At 38.5% G+C, this 23,467-nt stretch overlaps 1 non-coding gene across 1 annotated transcript; it reads right to left on the bottom strand.

Moving 5' to 3' along the window:
- Window positions 1-6,271: 6,271 nt before the first annotated feature.
- Window positions 6,272-6,378, bottom strand: LOC127090159 (small nucleolar RNA R71). Its single transcript, XR_007791688.1, has one exon. It is a non-coding gene; the product is annotated as a small nucleolar RNA R71 (small nucleolar RNA).
- Between the last annotated feature and the right edge of the window lie 17,089 nt (window positions 6,379-23,467).

The raw sequence follows: 23,467 nt of genomic DNA, 5'->3' as shown, positions 1-23,467 counted from the left end.
CAAGTCAAACGCGCTGCATATGGGATTAAATGAAGTATACACAATGGATGCACACGATTAGAACGTGAGAACCAAATCCAAGGGCTGTGAAGGTGCACACATGGGGATGGTGGTGGAAACCACCATCTTCTCCGGTGGAACAACAATCTCCGGCCACCAGTTGCAGGAAAATTAAATTTAATAAAAATTAAAAACAAAGCCATGGAAATGAAGCTTGTGTGATGGAGATCACCACTGTATCCATGGATCTTCCTCACTCTTCCTATATTGAGAGAAATGTGAAGTGGAAGATCATGGTGTTCAAACTGAAAGTGCACAAAATGGAAAATTGAAACCACCATTGGTTTGCCTCAAGTGTGAGGAGTTCAGAAAATCACACAAACACAAGGATACTACATTGAATTGAGAGTTCTAGATCCAAAAAGTTTGAATGTATACCTCTGAATTGGATCACTTCAGGCCACGATTTCTTCAAGATCTTGACTCCTCTTTTCTCTAGGGATGCAGTGGAAGTGAAAGGCTAAGGAATTAAGCTTTGAAGATCAGCTAATGATGCTGAATTTCAAGCTCGAAAGTGAGAAAAATTTCTGGAAAATTCCTTTGGTATGGCTATGGTTTCAATGTTGCAGCAATTCAGATCTCCAAAAGGTTGATGAATGAATAAGAGGGAAGCTTTATTTATAGCCGAAAGTCTCAAATGATCACATTTCTCATGTCTGCATGGCAAACTGAAATTGGATGCATGGGCCTGTACAGGCGCGTGTGAGGCTCAATGATGAGTGAAACTTCTTGCTGAGTTCATATGGAATGGATTTGGACGTGTACATGAAGTGGAATCAGCTTACATACCAAGTTATAACATGAAATACCAAAATGCACATGAATGGAAAGGTCTTCGAAACTCCCAAATGGTAAGTCCAAAAGAGCATTTTGAGTAATGGTTGGAAAGCCCTTGAAATAAGGAACAAAAGTCATGTTGGGAAAAAATTCATTTGGCATTTGGAAATTGATGCAAACTGGCTGTGAAAATTCAAGCACAAAACATGTTTAAGTCACATTTGAAAAAAATTCACCAAAAGTAAGCCCAATCAAACCCCTATGTTTTCATGATGAAAGCTTAAAATGGAAAAACCTCCAACATCAAAGTTGTAGATATTTTCAAGATGATTAATTTAGAATCAAATGTTGCATTATTTTGATTTTCTATGACAAAGTTATGGGCATTTGAAGTTGAGTACTTTTTTCAAATTCAATGAATTAGATCCAATATGACCTATAATGTTTTGTATTATCACATGTATTTATTTTAGGATTATGAAATTTTGTCCAACATAACATTTGAAGTAGACATCTCAAGATTTCCAATGCATTTAGTCTCACCCCAAAATCATAAAAATTAAGGAAGTTATTCCCTTGGTAAGTTGACCCATAATTAGGGTTTCAGTCAAAATGACCTATAATGTTTTGAAATGAATGATGACCTTCCAAGTTTCAAATGGATTTTTTATGAACATGAAATTTGTTAATATGGTTCTTAAGAACATTATTTCTCTTGTGTTCATATTCATTTGACAAACACATCAAAAGTTATATCTCATTGGTGCTCAGCTTAGTCAGATGACTTGACTAGTCAACTTCTTAAGGCCAAACTTCCAATCTTGATGAATAAATGATTGTGGATCCTCAAATAGGCTCATATGTGCATAAAATAATGAATTAAATAACTTCCCTTGATTAAATTTGATCATAGGTTGAGGTTTCTTCATGAGCAAGGCACAGTCAAAGCATAGTTGAAATTAGGATTTCCTTGGGAAACACTCCTCAAGCCCTTTGGGTTATCTTGATCAAATTGGAAAATTGAGATACTTGGGAGACATATATGATGATTAGGACCTTTGTAGACCATTGTCATGCGTCTTCTCACCTTCATCTGGCCATTTCATTGGGCTTAAGAGCCCCCTATGAGCATTGGAGCACATGATCACTTGAGCTTCAAAACAAAAGAGTTAGTGACATATTTTTGTGCTTTTGGTTAGTAATCAAATAAAAAAAGCAATAATATATAATACAAGCATGCTTGATGGTTTCAAGACACTCAAACAAGTCCCAACCCTAGGGTTAAAGAGCCAAACATGCTATGATCCTTGAGGCAATGCACTTGTGCAATAGCATGATGCCATGAGGGATCTTAGGGTCAAAATTAGGGTCTTACAGACGCCCCTATTTAAGGTCATTCTAGCCGGAGATATGAAGGTTAAAATCTTCGTCTTGACGAGATAAAATGGGCTTAAATAATAACAAAGAGACGAATTTTGGTCCCTAAGAGACCTCATGATGTGAATGTATGTATGCAAAAATAAAATCTTCATGGTGATAATTGCCACAAAGGAAAAGAAATCGGGAGAAACTGAAAATCCATAGGAGTAACACACTCTCTAGGAAGACAGAGACTCTAGGGTGAAATAAGGTAAAACTGCGTGAGCAGGTCACGACTTGAAAACTTGCTGAGAGACACAAAGGAATTCCACGAAAAAAAATCGATGGAAAGACTCGAGCTGACGCAAAATGCATGTATTGGGGAATATGCCAATACAGCAAAATTATCCATAAAGGACACATCGGATAAAAATTCGGACTCAGACGGGGATGTCCACAAAGGACTTAGCTGAGAAAGAAACAACGAAATATTACCGGTTACTGGGTAATAAACTCAAAGAGAGACATGTTATCAAAACACCGGTTACTGGGTGAGAGAACAACACGCTCAAGGAGAAGGAATATCTAAGACCGGTATAAGGGTGAAAGATATCAATCGTCCGAAACATCTGAGGAGGATCCAAAAGGCACATCTCAACTCAGGAAAATCTGACTCCACAGGGGACGAAAAGTCATAATAGGGAGCAGAAGGAAGGGACACCAGGGATATCGGTTACTAGGCATATAATAGGTGACCAACCAGGCGTGAATTGGGAATAAGTCCAAGACACTCATCATCCGAAAGAAGGGATGAAAAAGCAAACTCGACTTACATGATGGATATTCGATTCCGCAAGGAAATACGAATCTTACTCGACTGAGGAAGAAAAAGACTTCAACTGAAGAGCGCATGAGATATATTATCTATTACCGTCATAACATAGATAACATACTCGCATGGAAGATTATCCACAACCGGTTACTGGGTTACTGAAGGATAAATCGACCGCAAAGAAAGGACATCGGGATACCGGTTACTGGGTATAAAATGATGACCAATCATAAGGAGAAACAATCATTACCAAACAAGGGTAAATGAAAGATGACTCGCAAGGGATAAATTTCCTGACAAAGCAATTATCCAAGAGATATATCACCGGTTACTAGGTGGTATATCCAAAAACGAAGGAATATCAATACCGGTTAATGGGTAAAGATAACCAACAAAGAGGGGATTATATCTACCGGTTACTGGGTAGAAAACCACAGAACTTACAACTACCGGTTCTGGGTAGAAGGCCACGAGATTCGCTGGGGAAAAGATGGACAATTACTGGTTACTGAGCAATTGAACAACTAAACCACAGGGAACTGCAGGGGAATAACAAGAGAGGAAAGTCAATCCAGGAACAAACTAGAAAGACACGATCAAACAAGACTCAACCCAATGAGGATATAACTCAGGGGAGTAATTCCCATCCCAATACACATTTGGGGAGGAAACTGAAGCAATAATCATCCACGAGGACATAACTCGGTGGGGAATAAAGAAGGAAAGATAGACACTTTCTGCCTATGGGGCCGACTCTATATGGAGAGATCAGACACAAACATCTGCTTGGGGAAGAATATTTCACCAATAGCAGGAGATAACAAGCAAAGATATATGGCAAAGAAATGCAATCATGAATATCTGAATGCTATGATTATGTATGTATATGCATGATTTGTGTATGATTAATGCTGACAAACAGACATATCTAACACAACAAGTTTGAGAATCACGAACGGACACCTGGCACAACATCTCAACAAGAAGGACTGATAACGCGAAAATACATCATATATTTGCCTTGATTTACACCCAAAGATCATACCACTTTAGTTTACATTCCGATTATTTCGCAAGTATTCGAGTTATTTTTGCAGGTATTTCAATCTCCAACCATAAAGGGGCAAAATGTAGAAAAGGAAGAAAAAGAAGAAGAAAGAGATGAGAAAGCAACAGAAAGCAACAGAAAATAGAAGAATATAGAAAATGTTGATGTGACGACCGTCACAAGGAGCATGACGACCGTCACGCCCAGCCTGTGACGAACGTCACAAGCCCATGACTAGCGTCACACGGCCAAAATTTGCGCTTGAAGCAGTCAGCAGAAGAAATCAAAACGTGCCTAAATTTTCTCCAACAGAACCACTTCCCCGTGGATTCCTCACTCAACCAGTCACCCTTAATTATCTCAACTGCCAAGACCTCCCAAGGGATATAAAAAGGACAGAAGTTGGAAAAAAGAGGACGCCTACACTCTCTCTACAATTTACTTTTTCTACAGCATTCTAGCTTTTTAGTATTATTTTCCTTCAGCAACTTTCTTTTCCTTACCGTAATTCAGTTACCATTCCATTTAGAATTCCCGTTTTCCCCTTTCCTTTCCGTTTTTCAGTTAGCCAAAGTAGTAGTTTCCAACACCGGGGAACTACTACACTTTATTTAATTTAGTAAGTAAGTATATCGAAGAAGCAGAATTCTACCGACCTGTGGAGGACTGCTCAAGTACTCCAAGATTCGATACACTCTGTTAATCCAATTGCTAGGTTTTTATTCAATTATTATTATTATTCCCCTGTTATTATTATAATTATGTTTGCTGCACTGTTAATCGATTTATGCTTGTCTGTGTTTGCGCTATTTAACATGTCTGGCTAAACTACCGGTATCGGTATGTAACAATTTAATTAGATGGGATTTAATAATAACCAGTGAAAACTCCTTTTCTCAAACAATCTTTTCGGCTGAGGTTTTTAATTTGAATTTAATTAACTTTGTCACAAAAGTGAGAAGCTATTTAATACGATTTTGCCAAGAGAGTGGGAAATTAACTAAGGTGAGAACCAACAATCGCGAGAGCGTGAGGCTCGAGTTGGATAGTAAAAACTAGGCATTGATTTTAAAAACAGCGAGAGCACTTTAAAAGCAATTAGAAGTTATTTATTTTCAAAAAGTATTTTTAACTTCAAATGGGAGAGCGAGAGCGTACATTCTGACTTAAAACTATATGTTGAATCAACAATCACGAGAGTGTGAGATAAAGCTTTTTAAATAAGTATTTTCTACTGAAAGATATTTGGTATTTGAACTATACACCGGTGAATTATCGAATCCCTGAAGATTAATGTGTTGCATACTGATTCCTCCTATTAATACTTTCTTAAAACTAAATTTCTCTTAGATTTAATTCTCTGCACCCAAACTTCTATAAATCATTCCCTTAGCTAAACATAGTGACGTTAGTAGCACTAGTTTGACCATCGGTCCCTGTGGGTTCGATAACTTTTAAAACTAAAACGACTGGACTGTGCACTTGCAGTCAAGTACCCGATAGACTATATTCTATATATAGTCACGACACGTATCAAGTTTTTGGCGCCGTTGTCGAGTTCCTGATTTAGTCGAATAGTGCGATTCTTTTGTTGCACGGTATAGACTAAGATAAAAACAAAAACTAATCTTATTTCCCTTATTTCCCCCGATTGTATGCCAAGTACTCGCTCACAAGGTGATAACTTAGCACCACCGATCCCATAACTAGAGTGTTTCTTATATATAAGACGCCGAATACTAGAGTACCAACAAAAGTACGATATTCCCGATATCTTCTTTCCTACTAAACCAGAAGAAAAACCAACCATGGCTGAAGAAGGACCACAAAATCGTCCTCTTAAATTCTACGCTACCCCGTCCGAACAAGAACCTCACAACAGCATTGCTGCCCCCGTTATTAATCGAAACGATTTCGAGCTGAAACCCTCGTTATTATCAGCCGTCCAACAACATCAATTTGCTGGAAATCCTACGGACGACCCTAATGAACACCTGACCAAGTTTGTGCAGTATGCAGACACTGTAAAGGCGAATGGTGTATCTGAAGATGCGATAAGATTGCGCCTCTTTCCTTTCTCACTAAGAGACAGAGTTTGGGCTTGCTTGCAATCCTTGCCATCCAACTCATTTACAACATGGGAAGAACTGAAGAACATTTTCTTATCCCGATATTTTCCGCCGAGCAAAACTGCTATGCTGAGAGCTTAAATCAATGGATTTCGACAAAAATATGTAGAATCTCTCTATGAAGCGTGGGAGAGATACAAGGACATGATGAGGATATGTCTACATCACGGTCTCGAAGATTGGGTGATCATTCACACATTTTAAAATGGGCTTCTGTATAACACAAGACTGACAGTAGACGCTGCCGCGGGCGGTGCACTTATGGACAAGCCATACAACGAAGCCTATCAACTCATTGAAAACATGGCCTAAAGCCATTGCCAATGGGGAGGTGAAAGAACTCTATTAGAAAAGTCCTAAACAAAGAGTGGAATGTACGAAATCAGTAGCCTTTACCATGTCCATGCCAAGGTAGATGCCCTTGTTCAAAAGTTAGATAACTTGACCATACCACCCACAACCACCGTGGCTGCTGTAACTCCAAACTGTGAGTTATGTGGAAACCCTGGACACACTGCACAAGAATGTCAGATATTAGCAGGAGTCCCAACCGATCAAGTAAATTACGCACAAGGAAATCCTTATTCGAATACCTATAACCCAGGCTGGAAAAACCATCCTAATTTTTCGTATAAGAATAACAACGCCCTGTATGCATCTGGCCAAGCACCAGCTACTCCGCCTGGATATCAAAAGCTAGCTAATAATGCTCCTAACATGCCTAGGAAGTCAAATCTCGAATTAATGATGGAAAGCTTCATAGCTACCCAAGCTCAGACAAACAAAGACTTCTTGAACCAAAACATACATACTAGCGAGCAACTTAAACAACTAGCGAGCAAAGTAGACACCTTAGCCACCCACAATAAAATGCTTGAAACACAGATTTCACAAGTGGCTCAACATCAATCATTTACAGCCGCTCCAGCTGGAACATTTACTGGACAACCGTAACCTAATCCAAAAGGACATGCAAATGCCGTTATACTGAGGAGTGGAAAAAAAATAGACGGACCCGTAGATCCAAGACTCCAAAACCCTGCCATGTACCAAAAACCAGACAAAACCACAACTGAGCAGGTAAGTGAACCAAAGGAAATAGAAGATAATACCCGAGAGGCCGAAGAGAAAGAAAAACCTTATGTGCCTCCACCTCCTTATAAACCACCCATTCACACAAACATTACAATTCCCTTATGTGCGAGTCAATTTAGGAAATTTGTTGAACTTCTGAAACAACTAAACATTACAATTCCCTTTACAGAAGCCATCACACAAATGCCCTCATATGCCAAATTTATTAAGGAGATCTTATCCAATAAGAAAAAGATTGAGGATAACGAAACAGTTACACTTACTGCAGAGTGTAGCGCAATAATCCAAAATAACATGCCTCTCAAACTAAAAGACCCTGGTAGGTTTTCCATACCCTGCGTCATTGGAAAATTCGTCATAGACAAAGCTCTATGCGATCTAGGAGCCATCATTAGTGTAATGCCATTAACCATCTATAAAAGGCTCGGTATGGGAGAATTAAGACCAACCAAGATGTTTGTTCAATTAGCTGACCGCTCAATCAAATATCCTGTCGGTATACTAGAGAATGTCCCCGTACGTGTAGGACAATTTTACATCCCTATAGACTTCACAATCATGGACATCAAAGAAGATGCCAGTACACCTATTATATTAGGAAGGCCATTCTTGGCTACCGCAGGAGCTATAATAGACGTAAAGAGAGGTAAGCTGACATTCGAAGTTGGAGAGGAAAAGGTTGAACTCATCTTAACACAATTCTTACAAGCGCCAGCCATAGACGATACCTGTTATCTACTTGATGTCATAGACGAGTGCGTAAGAGAGATGGAGATGCAAGAAACCACATACTCTGATATAATGAAAATCCAAATCCCTCCAATCTTTGAAGACGATAATTGGCATGAACCATACCGAAACGAAAGTCTAAGCGAATGCTTAGCACTAACACCCAACCACATGCCATGCCCAAAGAAACCTGACTTGGAATTAAAAGCATTACCAAAGAACCTAAGATACGAATTCCTAGACACTGAACTAAAAAGACCAGTAATAGTTAACGCTGACTTGGGACAGATGGAAACTGAAAAGTTATTAGATGTCTTAAGAAAATATCCAACTGCGTTAGGATACAACATCGTCGACCTAAAAGGAATAAGTCCTTCTATCTGTATGCATCACATTATGCTGGAGGAAGATTGTAAAACCTCTAGAGAACACCAGAGAAGGATCAACCCAATCCTAAGTACGGTAGTCAAGGATGAAGTAAAGAAACTACTAGATGCTGGAATCATATACCCGATCTACGAAAGTCAATGGGTTAGCCCCGTTCATGTAGTACCCAAGAAAGGGGGTGTTACAGTTGTTAAGAATGATAAGGGCGAATCTATAGAACAAAGAGTTATGACCGGAAGTAGAATGTGCGTCGATTATTGAAAACTAAACAAAGCCACTCGGAAAGATCATTTTCCTCTACCCTTCATTGACCAAATGCTTGAACGATTGGCTAAGCATTCTCACTTCTGCTATCTAGACGGTTATTCAGGATTCTTTCAAATTCCAATCCATCCTGACGACCTGTTGGTGTAAGCCCTAGAGGCCAATACTTTTGGTACTTGTATCGAATTATTTATTAATAATAAAAGGCATTTTTTTTATTATGGTTGATTAATAAAATCCCTGGAATAGATAGTCGGTTTATTGTATTAAGTGTGACTTAATCATGAGAGCACATTAAACATAAGGACACTATTCTTAAAGTATCTGTAGTCGAGCTTTAGTGTGAAGTGGGATAACATTAAAGCATTAAGACTATTATGTTTGTAGACTGATGATCACAACTCATGGATCATGGATAAAGAGTTATCAAGTCTTAAACATAGGTATGAATATTAGGAGTAATATTTATACCGGATTGACCCGCTATGAGAATACTATATAGAAAGTTATGCAAAGTGTCATAAGTTATTCTCATGGTGATAATAGTGTATACCACTCTTCGACCTAAAACCACTATGGATCCTAGATGTAGAGTCGAGTGCTTTATTGCTGATCCAACGTTGTCCGTAACTGGATAACCATAAAGACAGTTGATGGGTACTCCACAAAGCATGCTGAGGGACATGAGTGTCCTAGATGGAATTTGCTCATCCTGCGTAACAGGATAAATGTCTATGGGCCCAATATTGAAATGGACAAGGGTGACACGGTCTATACCTTGTGTTCAATATAGACATAAGGGCAAAGGGGTAATTATACACATAATTATTATCACAGGAGGTTTTGTCAGATCACATGACATTTTCGTGTCTTGGGTAGCAATATTGTGTTGCTAGATACCGCTCACTGTTTATTATGTTAAATACGTGATTTAATATAATTGCCAACATCGCGAAAACCTACAGGGTCACACACAAAGGACGGATTGATGAGAGATAGAGTAATTAAGGAATACCGTAATGTATGGTGCCCTTAAGTAGAATACGAAATATGGTAAGGTATCAAATACTTAAGTGATTTTGGCATATTATGAGATATGGGCAAAATGCACTTAAATGGGCTTTTTGGCTTGAAGCCCACACAAGTGGTTCTATAAATAGAACTCTTGTGCAGAAGCATTGTATGGGAATACAACACAACTGAAGAGTTGGAATTTCGTATCTCTCTTTTTCTCACTCAAAGCCTTCATTCATAACAGCTAGCACTGCGATTGAAGGAATCCGTTCGTGTGGACTGAGTAGAGACGTTGTCATCGTTCAACGTTCGTGATCGCCCCGTGGATCTGTATCCAAGGTTTTGATCGTTACAAGAGATCTGCACCAAAGGTTTGAATCGCCACAAGAGGTAACAATTCTATCACTGATCATGCCCATTCGTAAGGATCACTAAATGGAGAAATTTTTAAATTCCGCTGCGCCTTGGATGGAAATTCTCCTTCAGTGGTATCAGAGCCACTTACGAAACCATGAATCTGATAACTGTTTTTGTTCTGTATTAATATGATTAAATACAGAATGAATCAAAGATTAAATTGAGATCGATCAAGTCATATATGTGATATATGTAATCCTGATGCAAAATACATTATATATGATATAGTGTTCTTGTTTCGTTCATTCAAACACTCAATGATTGTTTTCCTTTGAGCGATCATTGGTCATTTGCTTCTTGATCCGACATTAGTATGGTGAAGCAATGACGTGTTGATCAATCATACTGAATCAACAATCGAGATATGTTTGACGGTCTGAAATTGGTGCATCAGGGTTAGTGAAGGCACAAGGGTTGTGTTGTCAAAGAGTTATGCGATTGGGGTTATGACTGCACAAGAGTTGAGCTTTCTAAACACTTTTTGGAACAGTGTTAACCGGTTAACGCGTATGGTTAACCGGTTAACGCAATACGAAATAATTTTTTTTTTAATTTTTCAAACAGTGTTAACCGGTTAACGCATATGGTTAACCGGTTAACGCAAGGCGGAAAACAGTTTTCCAAGACATTTTCAAACAGTGTTAACCGGTTAACGCATTTGGTTAACCGGTTTACGCAAGGCAGAAAAGAATTTTTTGAACAGAGTTCAAACAGTGTTAACCGGTTAACACATATGGTTAACCAGTTAACGCAAGGCAAAATTCACCCGTTCGGCTAACTCAGTGCTTTAAAAGTATCAAGTGTTGATGCGAAAAGCGACATTGATTTTAAATGAATTGTTCATTAAAATGTGGTGATCGATCGTCGAGATTTAATTTGATTTTAATTAATAAAAGGAATTAATAATAATAATAATAATAAAGTGTTTATTGTTATCTTGTGGTGATCGGTTATGGCCTTAGTCTTCCTTTATTTTGTTTTGGGTTTTAAAATATGACCTGCGTGTCGTGCCTCTCTCTTAAACTCCCAAATGTAACTTCTTTTCTCATCTCACTCCCTCGTATGTAAAACGAGTTTCTTTTATGTAATATCATGATATGAAGAAAGCAAAGAAGTCAGTGCCAAAGGAGGACAACCTTGAAGATCTTGCTTGGAGAAGCTTAGATCGTTGTAGGTTAGCTTAGGTTCTCTCATTGGCTTGGGAGAACAATTGCTCTAGGGGCCATAACTGTTTCATTGTGTTTGTATGTATGTTGATGCATGTGAATGTATGTTGATGCATGTGAGAGACGATTTATATGATAAACAAGCCGGTGAGATCAGAAAAATTATAATTCCCTTAAATTAAATATTAAGTTTATGCTTTCCATGTTTTAACACTCATCAAGACTAGTAATGGATAATGTAGGTTTCGCCTACGCGAGGTGCATGATCTATATATTAGTAAGGTGCGATGGGATAATTGTAATATCCAACTGTTAAAACAATGGGTCAAACTTAACTAAACAAATTATAATAAGATTATATATATGTTTAGAAGCAAGAGTTGGGAATGATCCATATGATAGATTGGAATAAGGAGTTATTCACCCAACTGAAATTTTCGAGAGTTGTATGAGATACAATTGGAAGGAGTTCCTACCTAAATAACCTAGTTTTGTGTAATCCGCCTACGCGGACTTAGAACGAAGTGAAATATGGATCTCGACCCACTAGAAAATCTTCCAACGGGATTTTTCGAATCAAATGATGAGGGTCATTTATTTTGAGTAAAATAGTGGGAGCATGTTTAATTAAAGGCCTAATTAAATATGTCAATGATACTTATACTTTCATTAATCCTTATGTAGATAACCATGACAACAAACACCTCTAACAACATATTGCGATCAAACCTTGAGAAGGAAAAATTGTCTGGGACAAATTTTCTGGATTGGTACCGAAACATGAGGATTGTCCTCAAACATGATAAAGGGAAAGGCAAGGGAGTTGCCAAACCCAAACCCACTATTGTTGCTTTGAAGCCTAGTGGTAGCATAGAAAAAGAAGGCACCTGCTTCCATTACGGTAAGACCGCACACTGGAAGAGGAACTGCCCAAAGTACCTGGAAGATAGGAAGAATGGAGTAGAGACTCCAACTTCAGGAATTTTTGTTATTGAAATTAATTTATTTACTTCTGCATCATGGGTATTAGATACTGGATGCGGTTCTCACATTTGTACAAATGTGCCTGGACTAAAAAGGAGTAGAGATTTGGCAAAAGGTGAAGTCGACCTACGAGTTGGCAATGGAGCAAAGGTTGCTGCCTTAGCCGTAGGAACTTATGACTTGACTTTACCTAGTGGTTTAATAATTCAGTTAGAGAACTGTTATTATGTACTAGCAATTAGCAGGAATATTATTTCCGTTTCTTGTTTGGACAAGTTCGGTTTTTCATTCATAATAAAGAACAATTGTTGTTCAATTTATTTGAATGATATATTCTATGCTACTGCTCAAATGAACAATGGATTATATGTCCTTGATCTTGAAATGCCAGTTTATAACATTAATGCTAAAAGGATGAAACCTAATGAGTTAAATCCAACTTACCTTTGGCATTGTCGATTAGGCCACATAAATGAGAAACGCATTTCCAAACTCCATAAAGATGGACTGTTGGACTCTTTTGATTATGAATCATATGAGACATGCAGATCTTGTTTAATTGGAAAGATGACAAAGTCTCCATTCACAGGAAAAGGTGAAAGAGCTAATGATCTTTTGGCCCTCATACATACTGATGTATGTGGACCACTGAACATACCAGCCAGAGGAGGTTTTCAGTACTTCATCATATTCACTGATGATTTCAGTAGATATGGTTATGTGTATTTAATGAAACACAAATCAGAGTCCTTTGAAAAGTTCAAGGAATTCAAGAATGAAGTACAAAACCAACTAGGTAAGAATATTAAAACTCTTCGATCAGATCGAGGTGGTGAGTATTTAAGCCTAGAGTTTGATGACCATCTGAAAGAGTGTGGGATCGTATCCCAACTCACTCCTCCTGGAACACCCCAATGGAATGGTGTATCTGAGAGAAGAAATCGAACCCTGTTGGACATGGTCTGATCCATGATGAGTCACGTCGATCTTCCAAACTTCTTTTGGGGACATGCGTTGTTGACAGCAGCTTACACACTTAACTGTGTTCCATCCAAAAAGGTTGAGAAGACACCATATGAGATATGGAGTGGTGAGAAACCACATATGTCTTACATGAAGATTTGGGGTTGCGAAGTTTATGTGAAACGACAAATTTCAACTAAGCTTGAGCCCAAATCTGACAGATGCTTATTTGTGGGGTATCCTAAAGAAACAATAGGGTATTACTTCTACAATCCTTCTGAGGGCAAAGTGTTTGTCGCTCGAACTGGAGTTTTCCTAGAAAAGGATTTTATTTCCAAAGGAACCAGTGGGAGGAAATTAGAGCTTGAAGAAATTCAAGAATCACAAAGCATCGATACACCTATGGAGGAATTAGAGCAGGAAACACAAGTGGTTGTGGAAGAGCAACCTGCTCAAGTAGAACAAGACCAGCGTAGGTCAAGCAGGATACGTCACCTACCTGAGAGATATGGATATCTCATAACAGATCAAGGTGATGTATTACTCATGGATCAAGATGAGCCTGTGACCTACCAAGAGGACATAACTGGTCCCGAGTCTGAGAAGTGGCTAGAAGCCATGAAATCTGAAATGGATTCCATGTACACAAACCAAGTTTGGACCTTGGTAGAGCCTCCTGTAGGAGTTAATCCTATAGGATGCAAGTGGGTCTTCAAAAAGAAGACTGACATGGATGGTAAGGTACATACCTATAAGGCAAGACTGGTTGCAAAAGGATATAAACAAATTCATGGTGTTGACTATGATGAAACCTTTTCACCAGTTGCAATGCTTAAATCTGTTTGGATTTTACTTGCCATCGCTGCATATCATGATTATGAAATATGGCAGATGGATGTCAAAACTGCTTTCCTTAATGGAAATCTTCTTGAGGATGTGTACATGACACAGCCTGAAGGATTTGACATACCAGAAGAAGCCCAAAAGATATGTAAGCTGCAAAGATCAATTTATGGATTGAAGCAAGCTTCTAGAAGCTGGAATCTTCGTTTTGATGAAACGGTAAAACAATATGGATTCATCAAGAACGAAGATGAGCCTTGTGTCTACAAGAAGGTTAGTGGGAGCATGATCGCTTTCCTGGTATTATATGTAGATGACATATTACTCATTGGAAACGATGTCCCTACCCTGCAACAAGTAAAGACTTGGTTGGGGAAATGTTTTTCTATGAAGGACCTAGGTGAAGCAGCCTATATATTAGGAATCAGAATCTATAGAGATAGATCACGAAAACTGCTTGGCCTAAGTCAGAGTACATACATAGACATAGTGCTGAGACGCTTTAATATGCATGATTCCAAGAAAGGATTCATACCTATGCAACATGGTCTGTGTCTATTAAAAACACAATCCCCTTCAACTAAGGTAGAAAGGGAACACATGAATAAGATTCCATATGCATCTGCAATAGGATCTATCATGTATGCCATGTTATGTACTCGACCAGATATCTCGTATGCTTTAAGTGCAACGAGTAGGTACCAATCTGATCCTGGTGATGCCCATTGGGTAGCTGTCAAGAATATCCTTAAGTACTTGAGAAGGACTAAGGACTCATTCTTGATATATGGAGGTCAGGAAGAATTGGCTGTAATTGGTTACATCGATGCTAGCTTCCAGACAGATAAGGATGACTTTAGATCGCAATCTGGTTATGTGTTTTGCTTGAACGGTGGCGCTGTGAGCTGGAAAAGTTCAAAGCAAGACACAGTTGCTGATTCTACAACCGAGGCCGAGTATATTGCTGCCTCAAGTGCAATAAAGGAAGCTGTTTGGATCAGGAAGTTCATTAGTGAACTTGGCATACTCCCTAGCGTTGTGGATCCCATTGGTCTCTATTGTGATAACAATGGTGCTATCGCACAAGCTAAGGAGCCTAGATCTCACCAACGATCCAAACACATACTTAGGCGTTATCATCTCATTCGAGAGATAATAGATAGAGGAGATGTGAAAATATGTAAAGTACCTACACTTGACAATATTGCTGACCCACTGACAAAGCCTCTTGCGCAGCAGAAGCATGATGGCCATACTAGATCAATGGGCATAAGGGGTATGCCTGATTGGCTCTAGTGCTAGTGGGAGATTGTTGGTGTAAGCCCTAGAGGCCAATACTTTTGGTACTTGTATCGAATTATTTATTAATAATAAAAGGCATTTTCTTTATTATGGTTGATTAATAAAGTCCCTGGAATAGATAGTCCATTTAATGTATTAAGTGTGACTTAATCATGAGAGCACATTAAACATAAGGATACTATTCTTAAAGTATCCGTAGTCGAGTTTTAGTGTGAAGTGGGATAACATTAAAGCATTAAGACTATTATGTTTATAGACTGATGATCACATCTCATGGATCATGGATAAAGAGTTATCAAGTCTTAAACATAGGTATGAATATTAGGAGTAATATTTATACCGGATTGACCCGCTATGAGAATACTATATAGAATGTTATGCAAAGTGTCATAAGTTATTCTCATGGTGATAATAGTGTATACCACTCTTCGACCTAAAACCACTATGGATCCTAGATGTAGAGTCGAGTGCTTTATTGCTGATCCAACGTTGTCCGTAACTGGATAACCATAAAGACAGTTGATGGGTACTCCACAAAGCATGCTGAGGGACATGAGTGTCCTAGATGGAATTGCCCATCCTGCGTAACAGGATAAATCTCTATGGGCCCAATATTGAACTGGACAAGGGTGACACGGTTTATACCTTGTGTTGAATATAGACATAAGGGCAAAGGGGTAAATATACACATAATTATTATCACAGGAGGTTTTGTCAGATCACATGACATTTTCGTGTCTTGGGTAGCAGTGATGTGTTGCTAGATACCGCTCACTGTTTATTATGTTAAATGCGTGATTTAATATAATTGCCAACGTCGCGAAAACCTACAGGGTCACACACAAAGGACGGATTGATGAGAGATAGAGTAATTAAGGAATACCGTAATGTATGGTGCCCTTAAGTAGAATACAAAATATGGTAAGGTACCAAATACTTAAGTGATTTTGGCATATTATGAGATATGGGCAAAATGCACTTAAGTGGGCTTTTTGGCTTGAAGCCCACACAAGTGGTTCTATAAATAGAACTCTTGTGCAAAAGCATTGTATGGGAATACAACACAACTGAAGAGTTGGAATTTCGTATCTCTCTTTTTCTAACTTAAAGCCTTCATTCATAACAGCTAGCACTGCGATTGAAGGAATCCGTTCATGTGGACTGAGTAGAGACGTTGTCATCGTTCAACGTTCGTGATCGCCCCGTGGATCTGTATCCAAGGTTTTGATCGTTACAAGAGATCTGCACCAAAGGTTTGAATCGCCACAAGAGGTAACAATTCTATCACTGATCATGCCCATTCGTAAGGATCACTAAATGGAGAAATTTTTAAATTCCGCTGCGCCTTGGATGGAAGTTCTCCTTCAGTGGTATCAGAGCCACTTACGAAACCATGAATCTGATAACTGTTTTTGTTCTGTATTAATATGATTAAATACAGAATGAATCAAAGATTAAATTGAGATCGATCAAGTCATATATGTGATATATGTAATCCTGATGCAAAATACATTATATATGATATAGTGTTCTTGTTTCGTTCATTCAAACACTCAATGATTGTTTTCCTTTGAGCGATCAATGGTCATTTGCTTCTTGATCCGACATTAGTATGGTGAAGCAATGACGTGTTGATCAATCATACTGAATCAACAATCGAGATATGTTTGACGGTCTGAAATTGGTGCATCAGGGTTAGTGACGGCACAAGGGTTGTGTTGCCAAAGAGTTATGCGATTGGGGTTGTGACTGCACAAGAGTTGTGCTTTCTAAACACTTTTTGGAACAGTGTTAACCGGTTAACGCGTATGGTTAACCGGTTAACGCAATACGAAATAATTTTTTTTTAATTTTTCAAACAGTGTTAACCGGTTAAGCATATGGTTAACCGGTTAACGCAAGGCGGAAAACAGTTTTCCAAGACATTTTCAAACAGTGTTAACCGGTTAACGCATTTGGTTAACCGGTTTACGCAAGGCAGAAAAGAATTTTTTGAACAGATTTCAAACAGTGTTAACCGGTTAACACATATGGTTAACCAGTTAACGCAAGGGAAAATTCACCCGTTCGGCTAACTCAGTGCTTTAAAAGTATCAAGTGTTGATGCGAAAAGCGACATTGATTTTAAATGAATTGTTCATTAAAATGTGGTGATCGATCGTCGAGATTTAATTTGATTTTAATTAATAAAAGGAATTAATAATAATAATAATAAAGTGTTTATTATTGTCTTGTGGTGATCGGTTATGGCCTTAGTCTTCCTTTATTTTGTTTTGGGTTTTAAAATACGACCTGCGTGTCGTGCCTCTCTCTTAAACTCCCAAATGTAACTTCTTTTCTCATCTCACTCCCTCGTATGTAAAACGAGTTTCTTTTATGTAATGTAATGATATGAAGAAAGCAAAGAAGTCAGTGCCAAAGGAGGACAACCTTGAAGATCTTGCTTGGAGAAGCTTAGATCGTTGTAGGTTAGCTTAGGTTCTCTCATTGGCTTGGGAGAACAATTGTTCTAGGGGCCATAACTGTTTCATTGTGTTTGTATGTATGTTGATGCATGTGAATGTATGTTGATGCATGTGAGAGACGGTTTATATGATAAACAAGCCGGTGAGATCAGAAAAATTGTAATTCCCTTAAATTAAATATTAAGTTTATGCTTTCCAAGTTTTAACACTCATCAAGACTAGTAATGGATAATGTAGGTTTCGCCTACGCGAGGTGCATGATCTATATATTAGTAAGGTGCGATGGGATAATTGTAATATCCAACTGTTAAAACAATGGGTCAAACTTAACTAAACAAATTATAATAAGATTATATATATGTTTAGAAGCAAGAGTTGGGAATGATCCATATGATGGATTGGAATAAGGAGTTATTCACCCAACTGAAATTTTCGAGAGTTGTATGAGATACAATTGGAAGGAGTTCCTACCTAAATAACCTAGTTTTGTGTAATCCGCCTACGCGGACTTAGAACGAAGTGAAATATGGATCTCGACCCACTAGAAAATCTTCCAACGGGATTTTCCGAATCAAATGATGAGGGTCATTTATTTTGAGTAAAATAGTGGGAGCATGTTTAATTAAAGGCCTAATTAAATATGTCAATGATACTTATATTTTCATTAATCCTTATGTAGATAACCATGACAACAAACACCTCTAACAACATATTGCGATCAAACCTTGAGAAGGAAAAATTGTCTGGGACAAATTTTCTGGATTGGTACCGAAACATGAGGATTGTCCTCAAACATGATAAAGGGAAAGGCAAGGGAGTTGCCAAACCCAAACCCACTATTGCTGCTTTGAAGCCTAGTGGAAGCATAGAAAAAGAAGGCACCTGCTTCCATTGCGGTAAGACCGCACACTGGAAGAGGAACTGCCCAAAGTACCTGGAAGATAGGAAGAATGGAGTAGAGACTCCAACTTCAGGAATTTTTGTTATTGAAATTAATTTATCTACTTCTGCATCATGGGTATTAGATACTGGATGCGGTTCTCACATTTGTACAAATGTGCCTGGACTAAAAAGGAGTAGAGATTTGGCAAAAGGTGAAGTCGACCTACGAGTTGGCAATGGAGCAAAGGTTGCTGCCTTAGCCGTAGGAACTTATGAATTGACTTTACCTAGTGGTTTAATAATTCAGTTAGAGAACTGTTATTATGTACTAGCAATTAGTAGGAATATTATTTCCGTTTCTTGTTTGGACAAGTTCGGTTTTTCATTCATAATAAAGAACAATTGTTGTTCAATTTATTTGAATGATATATTCTATGCTACTGCTTAAATGAACAATGGATTATATGTCCTTGATCTTGAAATGCCAGTTTATAACATTAATGCTAAAAGGATGAAACCTAATGAGTTAAATCCAACTTACCTTTGGCATTGTCGATTAGGCCACATAAATGAGAAACGCATTTCCAAACTCCATAAAGATGGACTGTTGGACTCTTTTGATTATGAATCATATGAGACATGCAGATCTTGTTTAATTGGAAAGATGACAAAGTCTCCATTCACAGGAAAAGGTGAAAGAGCTAATGATCTTTTGGCCCTCATACATACTGATGTATGTGGACCACTGAACATACCAGCCAGAGGAGGTTTTCAGTACTTCATCATATTCACTGATGATTTCAGTAGATATGGTTATGTGTATTTAATGAAACACAAATCAGAGTCCTTTGAAAAGTTCAAGGAATTCAAGAATGAAGTACAAAACCAACTAGGTAAGAATATTAAAACTCTTCGATCAGATCGAGGTGGTGAGTATTTAAGCCTAGAGTTTGATGACCATCTGAAAGAGTGTGGGATCGTATCCCAACTCACTCCTCCTGGAACACCCCAATGGAATGGTGTATCTGAGAGAAGAAATCGAACCCTGTTGGACATGGTCTGATCCATGATGAGTCACGTCGATCTTCCAAACTTCTTTTGGGGACATGCGTTGTTGACAGCAGCTTACACACTTAACTGTGTTCCATCCAAAAAGGTTGAGAAGACACCATATGAGATATGGAGTGGTGAGAAACCACATATGTCTTACATGAAGATTTGGGGTTGCGAAGTTTATGTGAAACGACAAATTTCAACTAAGCTTGAGCCCAAATCTGACAGATGCTTATTTGTGGGGTATCCTAAAGAAACAATAGGGTATTACTTCTACAATCCTTCTGAGGGCAAAGTGTTTGTCGCTCGAACTGGAGTTTTCCTAGAAAAGGATTTTATTTCCAAAGGAACCAGTGGGAGGAAAGTAGAGCTTGAAGAAATTCAAGAATCACAAAGCATCGATACACCTATGGAGGAATTAGAGCAGGAAACACAAGTGGTTGTGGAAGAGCAACCTGCTCAAGTAGAACAAGACCAGCGTAGGTCAAGCAGGATACGTCACCTACCTGAGAGATATGGATATCTCATAACAGATCAAGGTGATGTATTACTCATGGATCAAGATGAGCCTGTGACCTACCAAGAGGCCATAACTGGTCCTGAGTCTGAGAAGTGGCTAGAAGCCATGAAATCTGAAATGGATTCCATGTACACAAACCAAGTTTGGACCTTGGTAGAGCCTCCTGTAGGAGTTAATCCTATAGGATGCAAGTGGGTCTTCAAAAAGAAGACTGACATGGATGGTAAGGTACATACCTATAAGGCAAGACTGGTTGCAAAAGGATATAAACAAATTCATGGTGTTGACTATGATGAAACCTTTTCACCAGTTGCAATGCTTAAATCTGTTTGGATTTTACTTGCCATCGCTGCATATCATGATTATGAAATATGGCAGATGGATGTCAAAACTGCTTTCCTTAATGGAAATCTTCTTGAGGATGTGTACATGACACAGCCTGAAGGATTTGACATACCAGAAGAAGCCCAAAAGATATGTAAGCTGCAAAGATCAATTTATGGATTGAAGCAAGCTTCTAGAAGCTGGAATCTTCGTTTTGATGAAACGGTAAAACAATATGGATTCATCAAGAACGAAGATGGGCCTTGTGTCTACAAGAAGGTTAGTGGGAGCATGATCGTTTTCCTGGTATTATATGTAGATGACATATTACTCATTGGAAACGATGTCCCTACCCTGCAACAAGTAAAGACTTGGTTGGGGAAATCTTTTTCTATGAAGGACCTAGGTGAAGCAGCCTATATATTAGGAATCAGAATCTATAGAGATAGATCACGAAAACTGCTTGGCCTAAGTCAGAGTACATACATAGACAAAGTGCTGAGACGCTTTAATATGCATGATTCCAAGAAAGGATTCATACCTATGCAACATGGCCTGTGTCTATTAAAAACACAATCCCCTTCAACTAAGGTAGAAAGGGAACGCATGAATAAGATTCCATATGCATCTGCAATAGGTTCTATCATGTATGCCATGTTATGTACTCGACCAGATGTCTCGTATGCTTTAAGTGCAATGAGTAGGTACCAATCTGATCCTGGTGATGCCCATTGGGTAGCTGTCAAGAATATCCTTAAGTACTTGAGAAGGACTAAGGACTCATTCTTGATATATGGAGGTCAGGAAGAATTGGCTGTAATTGGTTACATCGACGCTAGCTTCCACACAGATAAGGATGACTTTAGATCGCAATCTGGTTATGTGTTTTGCTTGAACGGTGGCGCTGTGAGCTGGAAAAGTTCAAAGCAAGACACAGTTGTTGATTCTACAACCGAGGCCGAGTATATTGCTGCCTCAAGTGCAGTAAAGGAAGCTGTTTGGATCAGGAAGTTCATTAGTGAACTTGGCATAGTCCCTAGCGTTGTGGATCCCATTGGTCTCTATTGTGATAACAATGGTGCTATCGCACAAGCTAAGGAGCCTAGATCTCACCAACGATCCAAACACATACTTACGCGTTATCATCTCATTCGAGAGATAATAGATAGAGGAGATGTGAAAATATGTAAAGTACCTACACTTGACAATATTGCTGACCCACTGACAAAGCCTCTTGCGCAGCAGAAGCATGATGGCCATACTAGATCAATGGGCATAAGGGGTATGCCTGATTGGCTCTAGTGCTAGTGGGAGATTGTTGGTGTAAGCCCTAGAGGCCAATACTTTTGGTACTTGTATCGAATTATTTATTAATAATAAAAGGCATTTTCTTTATTATGGTTGATTAATAAAGTCCCTGGAATAGATAGTCCATTTAATGTATTAAGTGTGACTTAATCATGAGAGCACATTAAACATAAGGACTATATTTCTAAAGTATCCGTAGTCGAGCTTTAGTGTGAAGTGGGATAACATTAAAGCATTAAGACTATTATGTTTGTAGACTGATGATCACATCTCATGGATCATGGATAAAGAGTTATCAAGTCTTAAACATAGGTATGAATATTAGGAGTAATATTTATACCGGATTGACCCGCTATGAGAATACTATATAGAAAGTTATGCAAAGTGTCATAAGTTATTCTCATGGTGATAATAGTGTATACCACTCTTCGACCTAAAACCACTATGGATCCTAGATGTAGAGTCGAGTGCTTTATTGCTGATCCAACGTTGTCCGTAACTGGATAACCATAAAGACAGTTGATGGGTACTCCACAAAGCATGCTGAGGGACATGAGTGTCCTAGATGGAATTGCCCATCCTGCGTAACAGGATAAATCTCTATGGGCCCAATATTGAACTGGACAAGGGTGACACGGTTTATACCTTGTGTTGAATATAGACATAAGGGCAAAGGGTAAATATACACATAATTATTATCACAGGAGGTTTTGTCAGATCACATGACATTTTCGTGTCTTGGGTAGCAGTGATGTGTTGCTAGATACCGCTCACTGTTTATTATGTTAAATGCGTGATTTAATATAATTGCCAACGTCGCGAAAACCTACAGGGTCACACACAAAGGACGGATTGATGAGAGATAGAGTAATTAAGGAATACCGTAATGTATGGTGCCCTTAAGTAGAATACAAAATATGGTAAGGTACCAAATACTTAAGTGATTTTGGCATATTATGAGATATGGGCAAAATGCACTTAAGTGGGCTTTTTGGCTTGAAGCCCACACAAGTGGTTCTATAAATAGAACTCTTGTGCAAAAGCATTGTATGGGAATACAACACAACTGAAGAGTTGGAATTTCGTATCTCTCTTTTTCTAACTTAAAGCCTTCATTCATAACAGCTAGCACTGCGATTGAAGGAATCCGTTCATGTGGACTGAGTAGAGACGTTGTCATCGTTCAACGTTCGTGATCGCCCCGTGGATCTGTATCCAAGGTTTTGATCGTTACAAGAGATCTGCACCAAAGGTTTGAATCGCCACAAGAGGTAACAATTCTATCACTGATCATGCCCATTCGTAAGGATCACTAAATGGAGAAATTTTTAAATTCCGCTGCGCCTTGGATGGCAATTCTCCTTCACGACCAAGAAAAGATAACCTTCACATGCCCTTATGGTACATTCGCTTACCGAAGAATGCCATTTGGATTATGCAACGCTCCCGCAACATTTCAAAGATGCATGATGGCAATCTTCGCTGATTTTATAGACGACATCATGGAAGTCTTTATGGACGACTTTTCTGTTTGTGGGCAGAGTTT

This window comes from Lathyrus oleraceus, chromosome 5 (genome assembly GCF_024323335.1).
Source record: "Lathyrus oleraceus cultivar Zhongwan6 chromosome 5, CAAS_Psat_ZW6_1.0, whole genome shotgun sequence".
NCBI lineage: Eukaryota > Viridiplantae > Streptophyta > Magnoliopsida > Fabales > Fabaceae > Lathyrus > Lathyrus oleraceus.
This window is presented reverse-complemented; position numbering and strand designations above follow the sequence as displayed.